Source organism: Monodelphis domestica, chromosome 6, assembly GCF_027887165.1.
Source record: "Monodelphis domestica isolate mMonDom1 chromosome 6, mMonDom1.pri, whole genome shotgun sequence".
Taxonomy (NCBI): domain Eukaryota; kingdom Metazoa; phylum Chordata; class Mammalia; order Didelphimorphia; family Didelphidae; genus Monodelphis; species Monodelphis domestica.
Window position 1 is genome coordinate 234,778,354 of NC_077232.1, and position 21,950 is coordinate 234,800,303.

Below are 21,950 nucleotides of genomic sequence, written 5' to 3' on the forward strand. Positions count from 1 at the left end.
GGAGATAAAAGATGAAAAATCCTACCCCCAAGGATTTTTCAGTGCCTTAAGGGAGCTAGAAAACACATAAATAAATAAGATACAAGTCAGGATGTGATAGGAATAAAAGAGAGATCTAGATAAAAAGATTAAAAGAAAAGTTGAGACAGAAGAAATCATTTCAGCACACACTTAATCATTTTAACACTTTGTTAGTAGGCCCTGGATAAATAAACAAAAAATCATAATCCCTCAAGGATCTTGCATCCTTTTGTGAGGAAACAACACGTACAGAGAAAATGAAATACAAAATATATGTAAGGTAGGTATGCTTTAGGAGATGCTAAACTGAGCTGTACCTTGAAAGAAGCCAGAGATTCCATGAATCAAAATAAAGGAAGAATTCATTTCAGGTATATTGAGGATGCCCTGGCTCACTTTCCCAAAGCCAAGACTGCTGCGTCTTCCCCTCGAGGTCTTGAGGTACCCTGAGTGGTTTGGAGTTTGTCTCTTCTCTACTACTGTCAGCTTGAGCACCCCTCACTTGAAGTATCCTCCTTATTATTAGGGGCTGGCTATCAGCTAGCATTCCAGTTTCATTTAACCACAGAACATCAGTTAGGTTTTACAAAATGAGATTTGCTTCAAAGACATAGCAAGAACAAATATACAAATATTTTCCCACAGTACCTTGGGGCTGTATTCCACCCTACATCACATTGGCCAGGGGATGGAGAGGAAGAGAATGGAGCCCACTGGACATGAGGGGGAAAGGATCAACAGTAGCTTCATGGAGGACCATAGCATTTAGAGCTAGAAATAACTTCTCAGCATTATCTAGTCCAACTTCTTTATTTTAAAAATGTGGAAACTGAGGCACAAGGAGATTGTGTTTTATTCAAGTTTGCAGAACTAGTTAGAAATAGGCTGAGAACTAGGATGACCTAACCTGACCAGGCCAAGGCATTCTTCATTTCTTCACATTTTTTTAATTTCAAAAAACTCTTTATATTGGAGGAAAATATTTGTAAATTAATAAGTGACAGATCAAAGAATTTGGATAATGATTGGAAATATTTATTTCAGTTCTGTATTCACACCCATGTCTTCCCTGACAAAAGTTTTGATATGCTTTCAAAAGATTGTGAACTTTTAATATAATTAACAACAAATGACTTTAAAAAACAAAAGATTATTATGTACTTTGGAAACAAAGATCTGATATTTGCTCGTTCTTTCTCACTTACACATACTCATACAGCCTAAATATTTGAAACTTCTGATATCAAAGAAACAGTGTAACAAATAATAAATCAGGTTTTGGAGGTCCCCTTTATAGCAGATAATTTTCCAACTGTTAGGTATAAACAAAAGTGATTGGGGATTTTGAATTCCTGAACTGCTCAGTTAGAGGACAGAAGTCTATGCCATAGATTTGTGGCTTCCTGTCTATAGCAATGAATAATTGGACTATTTTTGACTACTTCACACCTCTAGAACTATAACTACCATGAATCCAATTTTGATTAGCTTTCCTGTTCCTATTTTAGAAAAGAACAGAATCAGGGACCCTTTTCACTTCCAGTGAGAAGGTAAAATGTTAATATGTATTCATTCATTTTTGTAGGAAGAGAAGAATTTGGTTCAGGAACTCTAACTGTATTATCATGTGTATATTATTACATTTTCTGAATTTCATAAGATCAAGAAGTTTTGCACTAATGCAAAACAATGCATCTAAATTTTGTATTGGGGTGCAACTTCCTTGCAGGAAGTTTTGCCATGTCTCATGAGACATTTTTCTCACTAATGCATGGTTCTGGCACTATCACTCTCCTTTTTGAAAACTTTGAGTGGTTCCCCATCAGTTACAGGATGAAAAATAAATTTCTAAGCCTGACACTTAAGGCCATCCACAATCTTTCCCTCACCTACCTTTATAGCTTTATTTTTTTTTACTCTCCTTCACACATCTAGCAGACATAACAGATTACAGACTCATCCCTGATTTCATGCTACATCCTCCATGCCCTTCATCTGGGTGAATCCTAATGGTTGAAACATCTATTGGGCTATTTTGTTGCTGGTAGGAATACATACTAAAGGCTTATCTTGTTCCCCAAGCCTCCATGTAGCTTCTATTGATTGCTTTCTTTAGTGGTGCAGAGGTACTAAAATGAATTTTGGTGCATTAACCCACAATCTAGGATTGAACAGGAGTTCAGGGGATTTTCTGTCAGCTTTAGTTGTTTAGATCTCAAAGACAAGAGCACTGATTCTGGAATCAGGTCCCCTCTGGCACTTACTTAACTTTCCTGGAACTCAAGTCTCTTCACCAATAAAATGATGGAAGTTGGAATAGAAGGTCTCTGTGGTTCCTTTTATCTCTACCTCTATGATCCTTGAGTTGTTAATGATTGTCTTGGACCAAAGGTACATAGGTGATGCTTGTGCTCCCATTTACTCAGCCTAAGAAATGATCTCTAGTCCAAGTTTCTGGCCTTCTTCTTGAGGAGGAAGTCATGTAGATTCTCATCAGAGCAGATGGAAGCTGTAGAGAAGGAACCACATCAGAAAGTTGAAGGATTTCCTGAATCTCAAACTCCTGGATAGAGGAAGGGGAAGATCCTGGGAAGCAGTAGGATCCAGTTTTCTAGTGAAAGAAGACAACATGGTTGGCAGTATTAACTTTGGAGGTTGTCTCTGTAGCAAACACAAATGCAAGGATTTTGAAGTTTTGAAATTTGGCCTTCTGGAGAGAAGAAGGGAATTCCAGGGTGGTGTTAGCTTCTTAGAGAAAGAGAGAGAGAGAGAGAAAAGAATTATGTAACACCTGAAACTGAAAAAGGAAAGAAAGGAATCTGTGCCATAACATGGCGGGGGGGAACAAATGATCTGGAGTTTACTCTCCATTATTACTATGAAAGAATTAGCTCTGAGTATCATTGGGGTCTATATATGGCTTAAAAAACCTTCTGAGATTAGTGTTATTTATATCTTTACTGTGAATTATCAAAGGATTCAGGAATCTAGGATATGTGATGAAAAATCAAACTCAATAGTACTGGAAGTCACACATGTCAGGGTTTGTTGTTTTTTTATAATATCCCCTTGCCTCTCTTTATTAAACAGAAGTCTTCCTTTGTCTTGATTATAACAGCTCACTGAAATAGTTAGGGTCTCACCGTACTGGGAGAGCACTAATTCAAAACAGTCGGTCTTTGGCAGACAGATATATGTAGCAAAATAGATCAATCCAATGATGGAGCATTTATTTAGCATCTATCATATGCCACACAGTATACTTATCTCTTGGAATACAGTTTCAAATGAAAAAGATAGTCGGGGCCCCCAAGAAACTTATGTATAGTAGCCCTTTAATTGTTTATCAATAAGTTGAATGTTAAATTGGAAAGTGAATGTGTTGGTTCTTCTTCCTTGGTATTTCCTTTGGGGTTGGGGGCTTTAATTGACTTGGGGGGATCTGGAGGTTGGGGACTTTCTTGGTCTCTATAGAATGTGACCCAAATTTCAAAATTCCTCAAACTATGTAAACTCCTCTTGCTTCTTTTTATATGCTTTTGTTCTTTGTATAGATATTTGGTTAGGAATTTTTATTAGACCTAAGTTCTCCTTATAAAGAAATGGGTTGGATTTGCTTTGAGCTAATTTTATCTAGAGTTATCAGTGTTCATTGTGCTTCCATATCTGATAAAATATAAACCCTTAATTTCAAGGAGAAATCTTTATTTGTATATAATTGAATAAACAAGTCACCAATACAATCTGTTGCCAAAGATTCAGAATTTATAAGAATCTTAAAAGGCCAGTAATGAAGGCATTTGTCCAGGAAAGGACAAAGTAGTGTAGTCCTAATGGAAAATACAGAATCTGGTTAGTCCTTTTGTCACAGGTTTGAAATCAATCATGCAATCAGCATTTATCGGGGCTCAGTGTGCCAAGAATCATGTAAGGTACTAAAACACACACTCAAAAAGAATTCAATCTTTGCCTTTAAAGGATTAAATAATGGAGTGGCCAATATATACCCAGATGCATGTGCATACCCACATCTTATCCATATACACACACATTTCTATAGCTATACATACATACACGTGTTCAAAATCTATCCAGAGTAACTACAAGGTAACCTTAGGAGGGAAGGCACCAGCTCTTTTCATTTCAATCTGACCTCATCACATTTTCTCTCTTTACAATGCCTGTCTCTGTCTGCAAATGGAGCCTTGATGAGCCCATGCACAGTAAGGATAAGTGCATTAATTACCAGAATACTGACACAAATGGTGATTTTCTTAGAAAAAAGACTTGTCATTACTTTCAAGTATCTCATTCTATTTGCAAGAGGCCAGAGACTGCTTTTGAGCGAATTAAATTCTGATGAGCAACTCTCTCTAGGTTGCTGAGCTAATTGTAATGGAACCTAATGAAGAGCCATTGAAAACTCCATGGAACACCAGATAACCAAAAGAAAGAGCATCCTGACTTGACCTCCAAAAGACACATCCGCATCCACATTCTGTCGTTTGTTTATGAAATGAAGGAGAAGGAACATTTTAAGGGGACAACACATTAATATTTTGTTCCATAAATTTATTTTGACACCTCAAATATTAAATTGGTGGAAAATGGATAGTGGTGTTGGGCCAACACTACAAAATTAAATAGTACCCTTTTTACCAGAGTTTGAATAGAATATGATTTTTAGGAATTTCAAGGGAAAATTCTAGCAATTTACTTATTGGAATACCATCAGATAATGTGCAGTAAATACTACTTACTTCCATATTGATAGAATGGAAGTGCCCTGAGGACAGAAATGTTTATTTGTGAATCCTTAGCAAATAGCATAGTGCTTTACACTTAGGTGCTTGGTAGGAGGCAGCTGTGGCTCAGAGGTTAAGGTCAGTGAGCCTAAAGTCAGGACTTCCTAGTTGTATGACCCTGGGAAAGTCACTTAACCTCTGAAGCACTGGGGAAGGAAATGGCAAACCATTCCATTACTCTTTCCAAGAAACCACTCTAGATACCTATGGTCCATGGGGTCATGAAGAATTGGACATGAGTGAGCATTAATAAAGGTGCTTGGTAAATATTTTTTAAATTATATTTGCAGTGGATTATTATTATTACCATTCTATTGGCCAAAATACTCAATTACTCAGATCTTGTTAAATTAAAATATATATTCAATAACTCCAAGTATATATTTTATGAGATTTATTAATAATCACTTGAAGTAGAGGAAGGTAAAAACTGTGAGTAAAGAGAAGTTTATCCTGACCACGATTGGGGAAGAGAAGAGAGAGAGCCCTGACAGGGTTCCCAAAACTTTATGTACAAAACATAAGGATGTAATGTGGGGACAAAAGAGGAATTCTGGAAAATGTAGTTTTTAGGGTAACAAAATTCTAATTACACACTCCTCATCCTTACAGTGTTCTTAAAGATTACTCTTAAGCACCACAAGAGAGTCAAGTATATTCAGAATCATCAAAGATTAAATTATGGTCAGCGTAGTTTAAATGTTAAGGGTATATAGCAGTTTGCTCTGGCCTCATTCTTCCAGAGAGATGCCAGTTTCAACTCTCAGCCAGGATTCCATTCCATATAACTGAGAAGCTGGTGGCTATTTTTTCTCTAATGCTAAACTGCTCCAGTCTTCATTATGGTCTGTTCAATTCCATTGAACCGATTAGCTGTAGTCAGCTTTGATAAAGGAGTATTTACTTTGAAGGTATAGTAAGAAAAGAGAAACATTCATCCCAATACATAGAGGCATGCTCTCCTCTCTAGGTCTCTAGGACCTGAACTCTTAGAGAGTCTGTTCAGATTTAATGGTCCCAACACCTGAGAATTCTCATGCTAAACTGACTGGCTGAAAAATCTGGCATGGCTTCTACTCCTAGATCTCCTGGTGATTAGCTCTGTTGACTTTTTGAAGCTCTCAAGGTCATCTCCAATATCCTTCACCTAAAAAAGGAAAGAGGGGCAGCTACCTGACCCAGTGGATAGAGTCCTGGGTCTAGAGTCAGGATGACTCCAAATCCTGCCTCAGTCATTTACTAGCTATATGACCCTGGGCAAGTCACTTTACTCTGTTTGCCTCAGTTTCCTCACCTGTAAAATGAGCTGAAGAAGGAAATAGCTAACTCCAAAATATCTGCCAAGAAAACTTCAAAAAGGGGTCACAAAGAGTCAGATATGAATGAAATGACTAAAGAACAACAAAGCAGGAGGGAACATATTGATGGGACCTGTGTTGGCCTCATATGGGGATACCCTCAAGCTTCTTCTCTGTTAAAGGATTGTTCCTGTTCTCATGTTGGAACAAAGCCAGATGGTATGGAGTCACTTATAAGGACTGACTCTGGCTGACCTTTAAAAGCCACTCTAGTTGTGGCTATGCAGCCATCATGAGACAAACAGATCAGAACTAATTACAGCATGTCTGAGAAGCCACATATCTCTCCAAAGCATTCCCATTACATGTCTTTGCACCTCTTTGGAATGACTGTATGCTAATGCCTCTCCTATTACATGTATATTGTCAGGACTGTTTCTAGATACTTCCTGAGATGTATGACATTTTGATTATCTATTATTTAAGTTGATGCTTTAATTTTTACTAGCAGCCACATTCCAATATACCAATGAATCTGAACTCTAGCACTTTGACAAGATGTTTGGACCAATGGATCTGTTATCCCTCCAGAGTGCTTATTTTATCCACATTGCAACCCATCATTGGCCATTCTTGTACATACGTCATTATAAGAAGTGTGCTATAGCCTACTCGAGTCCACTTCATCTCTCTCCATTATCTTTTGGGTAATTCACGACCTTGATTATTTAGAGATTTTGATGTTCTAATATTTACAACCAAAAAAATTGCCAAAAAGATGTTTGATTTAAAATTTAATGTTTTGCTAAGGATAACAATGGCAAATGCAGGGCTGTGGGAAGACAAGAACACATATTTACTGTTGGTAGAATTATGAACTGGGTCCACTGTTCTGGAAAACACATTGGAACTATGCTTTTTAAGTCATTACACATTAGATAACTTTTGATCCAGAAATACTACTATCCAAAATATATCCCTTAAGAAGTCAAAGACAGAGGGAAAAGACTAATATGTTCAAAATATTTGTAGCAGCTCTTTTTGTAGTAGCAAAGAACTGGAAAAAAGTGGATGCCTATCAATTGGGAAGTGGCTGAATAAATTGTGATCTATGAATGTAATAGAATAGGATTGTGTTTAAAGGAATGACAAATATGAAGAAAAGAAGAAACCTGCAAATATTCCAGGTACATTGACAGAGAAAAATGAACAGAATGAGAATAATTTACACAATAAGCATATTAATAAAATTAAAGGAACATTTGAAAGAATAAAAAACCTAAAAAATATAGTGAATAATCATTAAGAAATATGCCTTCTACCTCTAAAATTGTTGAGAATTTTTCATTCTCATCATTTCTAAAGGCATGATAGTTTCCCATTGCATTCATGTGCCACAATTTATCCAGTCAATTATCAACTAAGCAACAAACAATTGGAGATATGCAATTGGAGTTCAGGAGAGAAATTAGACCTGTATACATAGATTTAGGAATCATTGGTTCATATTTGTTTATTAAACTCAGAAGTATTAATGAAGTTACCAAATGAAAAAGTACAGAGAAAGAAGTAATCAGGACCTTTGGGTACAGACCCAGTTAGGAGATATATTATGGGAAATGGATCCTGAAATGGGATGGTCAAATAAGTAGGAAGAGAATCAAGAGAGAGCAATGTCATAAACAACTACAGAAGAAAGAATACTTAGAAGATGAGGCTGCTGAAAATGTTGCAGAAAGGTTAATAAGGATGAGAGAATTGAGAAAAATATACCAGATTTAGCAATGTTGAGCTCACTGTTAACTCTGCAGGGAGTAGTTTCAGTCTGGTGATAAGATCAGAAGCCATACTTAAGAGGATAACAACTATGGAGAGAGATAAATTCTTAATCTGTAACTTGGTGGAAATTGTTAGATAAACAAATTTATTTTTTATGACTATAAAAAGCCTTTGCACAACAAAAAACAATGTATCTAGAATAAGTAAATAATGAAAAAAATATTTGCATCAGCTCTTTCTGATGTGTGAAAAAAGAGGAAGAAACTAATCATCTCATAGAGAAAATAGAGAAACAATTGAAATATTTAAGAGATAAGATTGATAAACTGGGAAAAGGGTACTCAACCAATGGCATTTGCCCTTCTCCAAGAATCTAACTATCGATCCATTACCTGCCAATTCTGTGAGAAGGGCCATAGAATGAAGGAGTGTAGAAATTTATTGAAGGCAATCAGAAATAATATGCAGTTTAATAACAACTACAAAATAATAATTATAGAAATAATCATAATAATGATAATAGAAACCACAACTTTAGGAATGATAACTATAGGAATAGAAATTGGGAAAATAATAACTCAAACCAAATGACCCAACAACAATATAACTTAAGTGGAGTTCATCTAAGAAATAGTAAAGGTGCTACTGCCCCTCCACATGGGGCAGAAGGTGGTGCCCCTTAGATTCTATTGTTTTTGTAGATATTAACCCGTTTCAGTTTTGTCTTCCTTCCAAATAGTAGCAAAGAACAAGGAAGATAGAAGAAATGGATTTTTTAATACAGTACCCCTGTGATTATGAAATATATACATTTTAACATTTTTGTTTCTCTTCCCTATTAATAGATCTGTACTATTTTGTTGCACTTTACTTGTGCCATACAGTATTTGATTTTTTCTCTCATTTTTTGCATTTGAAGCACATGTCACCAGTATTGAGACTGATTGACTGTATCCTATCACATGCATTGGAGATAATAATCCATAGACAAGTGGATACTGTTTTTTGGGAACACATTGAATTCCTGAATTTTTTTCCTCATTTTTATTATTGCTTTTCTTCTATTTTGATTAGAATGTTTGAATTTTTCCCTTTTCTCATTTCTTGTACTTAAGATACAAACAATTAATATTATTTTTTTATTCTGCAGTAATATATACATGCTATTATATTAATGCCTACCCAAAAGCTTTAAACTGTGGGAACCTGCCATTTATTGATAAATCTTATGGGACTGTCATTAATGTTTGTGTCTGATTCTAGGAAATGGGATCAAAAAGGAGCTCAGACTTCATCTATACAGTGCCATAGAAGCACAGACTTAACCTGAATAGTGCCAAAAAGAGCACGCAGGTCAAAAAGAAAGAAACCAATACTTCTGTACTTCTAAGCCAATTACAAAGGACTTGAACTTTGTGTGAGACTCAAGGTTGCGACGCTTGACATATGTTAAGATGTAGGACTTCCTTGTATCCACACTCTTTGTGAAATACTCACAGAGAAGTACCGAAGTTTGGCTATCATCCTGGCTCCTCCTATCCCTGAGAATGACAAAAAATCAGACCAGGGAATGACACTTCCCTATCACACACAAAAAAAATCTAGTCTTTTTTCTCTCTTATAGTATGGCAACTTCCTGTAGTCTTGGCTGCAATGGGTAAGTGAAATATTACTGCATTCTGTCCTACAGAGTTATGGGATAGAAATTACTTTAATTGGACCCTAATTAAAGGGCCTGTTAGAAATTTATTGGACCCTAATACAAGGGCCTATTATGAATTTATTCTTGTTTACTCAAAACTTTATATACATAGATTTTGATATTTTGACTCTGATTTCGAATTTTTTTCTTTCTCCCAAAAGTTTAACTTTCTTTCATTTTTTTCTTTATTTTTTTTCTTCCTTTGATAATTGACTCATATACCCCCATGACTCAACCATGCATCCTGAGATAAACTGGGTGTTTATCAACACCCACTTCAGGGGAGAATTGTATTTTAATAAAAATCCAAGATTTAAAATTTTTGTTCGAGAAAGATCTTCAAGGAAAGAAGCTTGCTAACTCCAAAAATCCAGAGAATGAACTGTTTGCAGAAAGATGCCTGAAAAACTTACACTACATCAAGAAGATCCATAATGAACTTTGGGATGTGGTTTATTGAACTGAAGGTTGATTGAACATTTATTTTGAATGTATACTCTTATGCCAAAAGGGGACTTCCCCCTAATTGGTTTTTGTCACTGTGCCCAGCAAAACATTGGTTTTGCTGTCTCTCTCTCTTCTGTTTCCCTCTTCTCTCTAACTATTGTAGTTTCCTCTTAGAAGGTAAAAAATTTTGTATGCACCTGCAGTTAGAAGAATTTAGAGGTGCAAGATGATTATGTTTAGTGATGAGTTGGGGAGACTAGACCCCCAATCATCATCAGGGGGGATTGTGAATTTTAGATTTCCTCCACCTTGCTTAGTCTTAGAATTCTAGTAACCAGGAATGTCTACACCCCTACTTAAGGATTAAATATTGAGGAGAAGGGCCTGTGATCAACATGTGCTAACAAGTAACAAATCAGAAACAACTGACAGACCCCCCTGGGTTGTCCTCATTCAAGCTTAAGCTACCATTGGTACATGTGAGATGCAGAAAATGATATAAAGAATGGTCTATATATTTCACATCACTTCCTCTTTCCAGTCTCGCTCTCGAGATGTTGGACTCTTTCAGCATTGGGAGCTTGTGGTGGCGTTCTTAGCATGCTTGGTGAGTGGTTTAGGCTGATTTCTCTTTTCCTTTACCTCCTAAAGCGCTATCCTCCTAGGAGGCCCCTCATCTCAGAGGAGGCCTTGTGTCTGGAAGCCAAGCTAGATTGAGAAGGCCCCTTGACCTAGGCCTCTGAACTCCTATCTGGTTTACCAGAGCAGTTCAATTCCTTTTCCTCTCTCTCTTCTTAATTTCTTTCTACTATTGTAATTAAACCACCATAAAAATTCCAAACTGACTTGAGTATTTTTTTGGGATTGAATTGTAATCCTTGGCAACCACTAGTATAATATATTTAGTCAACAACCCTAATTTTTACTCTTAATAGATGAAAGTCTAATACCTAGGATTTATCATAGACTAACATATTTGTTAAGAGTAAAAGCCATTCTCCAATCAATGAATTATCATAGATTTCAAACAAGCAGTTCTCAAAAAAATACAAAATCTCAGCAAACAAATGAAAAAAAAGTTATAATCTATAATGAATAGAGAGGTAGTAATTGAACCCATTCTGAAATTCTACCTGACACCCACAAAATTGCCAAATATAATAAAATATGACAGAATCAATGCATGAATGGCTCTAATAAAACAAGTTCAACCTTGTGGGAAAGCAATATTGAATAACATAAGAAGAGTTATGAAAATATTCACACTCTTTGACCCAGTCATCCCTCTCCTGGGACTATACCTCAAGGATGCTATTGACAGGAAGAAAAAACCTATCTACAATTTTTTTTCCTAAAACGTTATATGTAATAGCAAAACTTAGAAGTGAGGTACGTGTTCAACTACTGAGGACTAGTTGAACAAATGATGGCCTATGTGTGTCATCGAATATTATTGTATGAAAAGAATTTTTAAAAATGTGGAATGATCCATGGAACAATAAAAGTGGGACTGAGTGTAATGTACTAAGACAACAACATATCTGTTACATATGCAGACAAGAAGACAGAAAATGATAAAAACAATACTACAAAATTATAGTCAATATATCCTTTGGGCTACAGTGATGTTTTTAATTTTTTTAAGTGAGGGTGCTTTAAAATATATACATAGAAATACACATTTGTTCCTAGAGGCCAAAGCATAGTAGGTACAATCATTTACAGTTTCTATTGGGAGGGTTTTATTTTGTTCATTTCTCACTAACACACACTTAAAACAAGCTATTATATAACATTTTATTACACTCTCCTGAGAAAAATTTATGAGACTTCTGATAAGATTTCATCCCCCCCCCCAACCACTCTGTGAGAGCAACAACATAAGGACCATATCTTTTAACCCTTTAGACATAGAATTCTTCCAGCCATGGTGCCTCTCTCCTCTGAGAAAACCAACATTTTTAGGAATTGCCTTTCTCTAATGGACAGTACCTAAACTGCTAAACTCTCTACCTCATGAAGTAGCTGCCAAAGCTTAAAAACATCCATCTCAGAGTCACCATTTTGTCACCTATATCCAGGGAAAAGAAGCCTAGGGTAGAAGTGGCAATTAGAGACTTGACATTATCTAAGAAAGAATACATTCTTGTTTCCACATTGAAATAGCTATTATAGATGTTATAACTGTTATTAGAGATGGGAAGGGTGAAAAAAATGCATTTTCACTTTACCCTAGAGCAGTCCAAGAGAGAGTTAAAAGTCTTAGGAGGTGTACGAGAGAGAGAGAGAGAGAGAGAGAGAGAGAGAGAGAGAGAGAGAGAGAGAGAGAGAGAGAGAGAGAGAGAGAGAGAGAAAATGAGTGTGTGTGATTCTTCCTGTCTTAGCCACCAATCACCTTTAATATTTACCTTCTGACCTCTGCCATAGGAATCAAGGGACCTACCAGAGCCATTGGCACAATATTCCTCTTACTACATGTTTTCCCTTCTTTTAAAAAAGAATTGGATGCCAATCAGTAATATATTTCATTATATTAAGGAATGACTTGAAAGAGTTAAATAGCTTCTTTAGGTACTTCCTTTATAAACAGGTGGAGAAAATATAGCTTAACATCTGCTTCATTTTCCCCCAGCAGAGGAATGATGGTTCTATTTTCCCATGATAACCTTTTTCCCATTTAGTTTTGTCACCCAAATTAAATCTACTCTTCTTGTTTGATGGAAAGAATTCCATATTTCAAAAATAGACTTAAGAAAATATAAAACAAATTGAGCAAGACCAAAATAAGGATCGAAAAGTTCAATTATTTCTCTTCTAGCATATATTTTTCTAATGGTTATTCAATACATAAATCTCTCTCCCCTCTTAAATGGAGCCATCCTTTCCTGAGCTAGCAGGAAATTAATGTCTCCAATAACAAGAAATGGTCCTCACATACAAACACATTCCAGAGAATGGCAAAGTGCAAATGAATTCTCTCACCCATCATTAAAAAGCAGCAGCATCCAGGTGAAGTGACATTTAGAAACTCTCTAGAAGAAGCAATGTCAAAGCATCCTGCTTGAACCTTCCAAAGGTATTTCAGTTGGGTAGTTAACTAGACACAAAGGACTTGAGGAGTTCTTGAAGGTCATCCTGACTTTCCTGAGGATGACTGCATGTGGAGTTGGCTACAAGTGAGCAAGAGCTCTACTTCCTGAATCTTGGAAAAGGTAGACCATGTAATAACAATGCCCACTGAATGCAGATAGCTCCATAACTTCCAATTTTTTAAAAATACCCAAGGTAGTTAGAATTCTTTAAAAGCAGAATTTCCTAATCCTGATTTTTAGACATTGTGCAATGATAGAATCTCCCCCACTGGATAGAGGTCATTCAATCTAGTCTCTATCAAAAGTGTGAAATGTAGTCTCTACTTGAGGACTTCCAATTATGTAGTATTCACTAGCTTTCAAGGCATCCCATTCCACTTTGGGAAATAGCTGTTAGAATAACCTGAAATGAACCTAAAATCTGTCTCTCTGTAACTTGCACACATTTCTCCTGCTTTTCCTTTGGGTCCAGGTAAACAAGACTAATTCTTCGTTCATAGGTCAGTCCAAATATTTAAAGATGGCAGTCTATGGACTGCTTCTCACCCCCACATGTCTCATGAATAATCTTCATGTAATCTCCCAGATCCTTCAACCAATCCTAGTGTGACATAGCTTTGTTTTGTTATCTTGGTCATCCATCATTTCCCTTTGATTTGTTCCAGTTTTCCAATGTTATTTTCCTTATGTTTGGCCCCTCAAACTATACAAAATCCTACAGAAGCAATATGACCCAGACACAATATCTAACTCATTCTGGAAATGATACCTCTAGTAATATAGCATATACACACCAAATTTTTTTTCTTACTATCTTTATTCAATTCCTTTCTGATCAGGAAGTACTTTTTTTTTTTTACTATTTTTAATGTTTCTCTTCTCTTCTTACCACAAATCTAAACTGTGGTACCCAGAATTAATTCCAGCACTCCAGTTATAGTCAAACCAAGGCAGAATACAGCAAAGTGTTTTTTTCCCTCATTCCTGACATCATGCCTCTCTCATGTCTAATACAACAATAGTTCATTAACTTGCATGTCACACCATTGAACTGTATTGAGTTGAACTCTCAGTTCACTAAAATTCCCAGATATTTTTTCTCAATATTTTTCCTCCTTATCTTTTCTTCATGTCTCAAATCCTCAAACCTTCCGAGCATCAGAAACAAGTGGAAAAAGAGGGCTTCTGGTTACTCACAAACCATAGCAAAGGCCAGGAGAATAGTAATACACATCTCCTTACATCATATCACCTTGGGAAAACTGAAAGTAGATAGATACCCAGAGTCAGTTATGAAGACAGTGGCACAAAGTACATGAATCTTGGAATAGTGCTATTTTCACCACAGTTACAGAGCCCAACATAAATCGTTTCTTTTAATTGAAAGAAAAAAAAAGGCTGGAAAGTTAGCAAACAAAAAAGAAACTCAACATAGAAAGTTATTTTGGTGACAGAGAAGACCAAAAAACAAACTCAGAATAAGACAACAAAATCAATACTGCTGTATTCAAAGCCTACAAGAAAAATATTAATTGGTCTCAAGCTCAAAAGGAATTAATAGAGGACTTAAAAAAGGATTTTTAAAAATCAAATAAGAGATGTCACAGGAAAATTGGGAAAAGAATGAGAATGACATAGGAAAATCATAAAAAAGTCAACCACTTGGCAAAGGAGGCACAAAAAATATTGACGAAATTAATATCTTAAAAAACAGAATATGTCAATTGGTAAAAGAGAAGCAAAAATCAAATGAAGAGAAAGACTACTTAAAAAGAAGAATTGGCCAGATGGAAAAAGATAAACAAGAAAGTAATGAAGAGGAGAATTTCTTGAAAGGCAGAATTGGTCCTTTGAGGAAAAAAAAAGATGAAAAAATTCACTGATGAAAATAATAATTTACGAAGTAGCATTGGCCAAATGGAAAAGGAAGTCCAATAGCCCACTTAGGAAAATCATATCTTAAAAATTAGAATTGGTTAAGTGAAAGCTAATGACTGCATGAGACCTCAAGCAAATGATCAAAATCAAAAGAATAAAAAAATTGAAGAAAAAGTGAAATATCTCTTTGTAGAAACAACTGATCTGGAAAATAAATCCAGGAGAGATAAACTAAGATTTACTTGACTATCTGAAATCCATGATAAAAAATTATAATTAAAAAAACCCCTACCCTGATATTCTAGAACCAGCAGGCAAAATAGAAATTGAAAGAATCCACTAATCACTTCCTGAAAGAGATCCCAAAAGAATAACTCACAGAAATATCATAGCCAAATATCAGAACTCCCAGTTCAAGGAAAAAATACTGCAAGTGGCCAAAAAGAAAAATTTCAAGTATTGTGGAGTTGCAGAACAGCAAAAGATGTCGCAGCTTCTACACTGAAGTATGGGAGGACTTGGAATATGATATTCAAGAGGGCAAAGGGGCTAGACCCTTCAAGCAAGAATCACTTAAGTAACAAAAATGAGCATAATCCTTTAGAGGAGAAAAAATGGGTATTCAGTGAAATAGAAGACTTTCAAACATTCCTGATGAAAAGACAAGCACTGAATGGAAAATTTGATTGTCAAATACAATACTCAAGAGAATCATAAAAAGGTAAACAGAAAAGAGAAATCCAAAGACATTCAATAAGATTAAACTGTTACATACCTACATGGGGAGATGATTCTTGTAACTAGAGAACTTTTATCATTATTAGGGCAATTAGAAAGAGTATACATAAGCAGAAGGCAAGAGTAAACTGAATATGATGTTATAAAAATAAAATTAAATTAAGGCATGAGGAATTCATCAGAAAGAGGAATAAAGGAAATTATATGGGATAAATTATTGTGCATAGAAGAGTCATGGAAGAGCATTTATAGTGGAAGGGAAGATGATGGAGGTGGGGAGGGGAACATGTGGAATTGGCTCACTAAGAGAACATACACAATCAATTTGGTATAGAAAGCTATCTTACCATGCAGGAAAGTAAGAGCGAAAAGGGATAAGTGAATGATAAGTGATGGGGCTGATTGAAAAGAGGGCAAATTTGGGAAGGTAGATATCAGAACAAAAAAGGACAAGTAAAATGGAGAGTAATACACAGTAAACATAATTGTGTAAAATGTTTTTACAATTCCCTTTAATATAGACCTAATTTCTCAGCACATAGTATAAAAGAATATACAAATCATTCCCAAGTAATAAATGGTCTGATGATATGAATGGGTAGTTCTCAAACAAAGTAATTAAAGCTCTCTCTAGCCATCCCAAAATGCTCTAAATCACTATCAATTAGAGAAATGCAAATTAAAACAACTCTGGGGTACCATCTACACTTATTAGATTGGCTACTATGATAGAAAAGGAAAATGACAAAACTTGTTGGGGATATGAGAAAGTTGAGACAAAAATGCAGTATTGGGGGAGTTGTGAGCTAATTAAATCATTCTGGAAAGTAATTTGGCCCTATGACCAAAGGGCTATAAAACATTTCATACCCTTAGACCCAGCAATACCATTTCTAGGTTTGTCTCCCATAGAGATTAAAAAAAGGGGGAAGGGAGAGCCTATAAGTACAAAAATATTTAAAGAAATTCTTTTTAGGGGGGCAAAGAATTGGAATGTGAGGGGATACCCATCAATTGGGGAATGGCTGAATAAATTGTAGTATATGATTGTAGTGGAAGATTATTTTACTATAAAAAACATGACAAGCAGGAGGAGCTCAGAAAAAAAAAACAGAAAAGATTTACATGAACTGAAGCAGAGTGAAATAAGCAGAGCTGGGAGAACATTATACATAGTGGCAGGAGTATTGTACAACTGTGAATAATAGCTATTCTCAGCAATACAATGATCCAAAACTATTCCAAAGGACTCATGATAAAAAAAAGTGCCGTCTGCTTCTAGAGAAAAAGAACTGAGGGATCCTGAATCCAGACCAAAGCTATCTTATTTATTTTTCTTTCTTAATTATTTTTCTGTTTGAGTTTCCTTCCACAAAAGGATTAATATGGGAAAATGTTTTAGACGATTACACATGTAAAATCTATATGAGATTGCTTACTCTCTTGATGAGTGTGGGAGAGTAGGGCAGAAGGAGAGAATGAGAGTCAATACTCCTTGAAAAATGTTGGAAACTGTTTTTATATACAGGAGGAAAATAAATAAAATAAAGTTAAAAAAACTGTCAATCAAGCTTCTTTCTACACCAGTTTTTCAAATCATCCAATCCTATGTTCTCTCTCTCCCCTCTAATCTTCAATCTTAACCTCTCTGAAGCTCTTGACACTGTAAATCCTAAAAGTCTCTACTCCTTTAGCTCCAACCCTCATACTCTGCTGTGGCTTCTATTTTAAATTACTTCCATGACTCCTTTGTGGGATCAATCAACAAACATTTATTAAGGTCATACAATTTGCTAGGGATTGTGCTAGGTGTGTGAAAATAAAAAGACCAAGACATTGGTGCTTTAAATGTGAGTGTTTTCCAAGGGTTTGTCTTTGGCTCAAACTCATTAACTATCATAGATCCAACTCAGTACAGTTTTCATATCTATATCCTCAGACCTGATTGTTCTTCTGTTCTCTATGTGTGGAATGCCCTTCCTTTCCATTTTCTGTTGAACTGGAATTTAACCTTTAAGGCACATCTTAAATGCCACTTCTTTCAGACAACCTTTACTTTTAGAAATTCTAAATTGATATCTGAAATAGAGGTTTCATGCCTCATCATGTAGTCTTAAGTGTCAATTATCTGTGCTGATGTCTAGTTCCACCACTTGGCTTTGAGCTCCTTGAAGGCAGGGGCAGAACTTATTTAAACTTTTTATCTTCTCTGGAATTCAGCATAGTGTTTCCAACTGATAGACAATTTATTAAGTACTTACTATGCACCAGGCACTGTGCTAAATGCTGGAGTTATATACAAGAAGAGCCAAAAGCCCACCCTCAAAAAACTTCAGTCTAATGGGGGAGGTAACATGGAAACACATATCTACAAAGTAAGCTATATATAGGATAAATAATCAATAATTAACAGGGGGAAGGTACTGGAATTAAGAAGGACCAGTGAAGGCTTCCTATAGAAGGTAGGATTTTAGTTGGGACTTAGAAGAATATAGGGAGGCTAGTAGTAGGAACTGAGGAGGGAGTATTCCAGGTATACTTCAAAAAATCAATTCAGTTAAAAAGTACATTTTCTCCCTTTAAGCCTTTGCTCAGTTTTTTATGTGATGTATCCATGGATGCAAGCTGTTTTCCTTTGCTTTCCAGAAAATGTTTCTTTTATTTCTCATTGTTGGCCAGAAGTTATGTTGTTATTTTGCCTGGAATTCCTGTTAACATACGTTGTCTCCTCATGGCTACTTGCACGATTTCCTTTATGTTGTGGGATTGCTAGAGGTTGGTGACTACATTTCTGAATAAGTTAAATATCAAGTTTCTTTTTGCTAGCATCCTCAGGATCCTATTGAACTGCTTCCTGCTAAGCCATTTTCCCCTGATCTCTATCTGAATACTTTTAGGCAATCTTTTTTTGATTTTTAAAAAATGTTATATTAATTTTCTTCATTATGTCTTTTTTGGGAAGAAAAGTGATTTTTAGGTTGGTTATATGGACTCATTTTATAGGTCAGTTGAATTTCATATATTACAATTTTGTTGTGGTTATTATTGTTTCACTTATTAGTATGAGTAATATTACTGAGGGAGTGCCCTAGTGTACCACTGAGCTAGATTCAGTTTTGTTCTCCTCCTCCAGGGATATCATGTACTATTAAGCACTGCCTACAAATGTACACAGGTACTCAGTGTCCTTTCTTCTACTTCAGATTCACCCATTAAATTATATTGCTTCTTTGTTAGCAAATTTACTAAATGTGCCCATCTTTATGCAAAGTAACCATTATAGTTAAATGGTCCTTCTATGGGCTTCCTTTGTTGTGTTTATACAACCACCTTTCTTTTTCCCCATTTCATCCCTTTTATTCCATTTAGCATTTGGTCTGATTCTCTACAGATGAGTATATTCCCTTAGAAATAGACCAGTAAATTCTCTAAATTCTCTTCAAGAAGCCTTCTGTTTGGCTTTTTAATAATTATTCAATTTATTGACTCAATGAAAATCCCCTGTGTGGGCAGATCAGTAACAAAGTCCTAATTCAGTTTCAGTATTTGGAACTGTCCTTGGTTTACCCACAAGGATGCTATGTGTGTGTGTGTGTATAGAAATACATACATATATATACATATATATGTATATGTATATGTATATGTAAAATCACAATACAAAACTCAAGTTCCCAAAATCTTGAATTAGAGACCTCTCGTCATCCACTTCAAACTTATTTCTCTCTAGTTATTTTTTAAATTAAAAAAAAAATAGATCCCACTAATAACATGCCCACTTTTCACATTTTCTATAATTGCTAGGTCATCCTAACTAAACTTATTTTTTTAAAAGCTTTTTTTTTTAATGGCATGAACATGGATAAATAATGATAGTTAACATTTATATAGAGCTTTACAGTTTGCAGAGTACTTAAGAACTATTAATTCATTTGATCCTCACAATGACCCTATCAGGTGAACACTATAATTATCCCCATATTTAAGATGAGGAAATTGAATCAGAGAGGTTGGACATGCCTAACGTCATAAAGCTAAGTGTCCGAGATAAAATTTAAACTTAAGTCTTCCTGATTCCAACCCCCATATCTTATTCACTGTGTCACAGTATTGAGAATACTTTCACTATGTTCAAAACAAAACAAGGAAGTTTCATTGACTGAAGTCAGTAAAGTACTTTTTAGGAGTTTCAGCTTTATCATATGAAAATGACTTGAAAGAGTTAATACTGTTTTCAAAGCTACCTGGGGAAAAAAGCTGACCATCTACTTCATTTTTCCCAGCATAGGAATGATGACTTTATTTTCCTATGACAAACCTCCTCACATTTAGTTTTTATTACCAAAATTAAATTTATACTTCTTATTTGACAGAAAAAAATCCCATATTTTAGAAATGGACTTGAGAAAATATAAAATAAATTGAGCAAGACCAAAATAGGGATTGAAAAGTTCAATTGTTCCTTGGCTGGCACATATTTCCTAATGGACATTCAATACATAAATCTCTCCTCCCTCTTAAATGGAGCTATCCTTTCCTGAGCTAGCAGGAAATTAATGTCACCAATAACAAGAAATGGTCCTCAAATACAAACACTTCCCAGAGAATGGCAAAGTGCAAATGAATTCTCTCTTACCTTTCATTAAAAGGCAGCAGCATCTAGATGAAGTGACATTTAGAAACACCCTGGAAGAGGCAGAATCAGAGCATGTTTGAACCTTCTGAAAGTATTTTAGTTGGGCAGTTAACTAGGCAAGACAAGACTGGAGGAGGATACAGAGGTCAGGCTAACTTACTAAGGCTTGACAGGATGTAGAAGTAGATAGAAGTGATCAAGAAGTTTTTTCTGCCTTTTTAAAAAGATAGATCATGTAGGGACTTCCCCAATTCTGTGTAGCCACACAATTTCCACTGTATAAAGTTCCTGACGTTAGGTATTATTGTTGATATTCCTGGAAAATGGTGGATCCCAACCCAGGTTTTAAGACACCATTGTTCATTTCACTGATGTCATCATGGTACAGATATGACCCTGGGTTCCTGGAGACCAGACCCCTGGTTTCCAAGTAAGTTCTTTAAGGTGGGAAGACTTTTGTCAGACTATTAATTTTTGTTTAGCACCTAGTACAATGCCATATATATGTGAGCATCTAAGAAAATTGACTTCATCTCCCTGGGAATCTTGTAAGCTCCAGAACTCTCTCCACGGATGTAGATCAAACCCCTCTAATATAGAATACAAGATATACAAGTTACCTGAAGCTCACAGATTAAGTGTCTTGCCTGGTCACAATCTCTATCAATATAGGACTTAAAACTTCAAATCCAGTGTTTGATCGGCTGCTGCGCATAGTAGGAACTTAAGTATTTACAGATTTTGTTTTTACTTATATAATATTTACTGAATATATATGTATTTTATATATTCTAAATAGATATAATATATTGGTATTGACTATATATTATATATTCTGAATATATTATCTACCAAAATGTATATTACATATTCTGAAGATAGACTATAAAAGCATTTATCAAATATGTGTATTATACATGCAGAATATAGAAGTATTTATATGTATATTGAATATATAACTATTTGTAATATATACATAGTATGTATTCTGAATATTTATAGAATATATATAATATATATTCTGAATATATATTTACTGAATATATGTATATTATATAATCTATATGTTGACTATGAAAGCATTTTCCAAATATATGTATGTTATGTATTCTGAATATATAAGTTTTTACTGATTATATGTATATTACATATTCTATATATGGATATTGAATATATATTTTCAAAATATATGCACTTTATGATTCTGAATATATGTATATTATATAACCTATATATCAAATATAACAGTATTTTCCAAATATATGTATATGTATTCTGAATATATATTTACTGAATATGTAATATGCATATTATATATTCTGAATACATAAGTACTGAATATGTGTATATTATATATTTGGTATATTGAATAGATAAGGATTTACTGAATATATGTATATATTCTGTTTATTGAATAAGTATTTTCCAAATATTATATATTCCGAATATATATTTACCAAATATGTAATGTTTATATTATATATTCTGAATATATAAATATTTACTGAATATATGTATATTATATATTCTGTATATTGAATGATTATTTTCCAA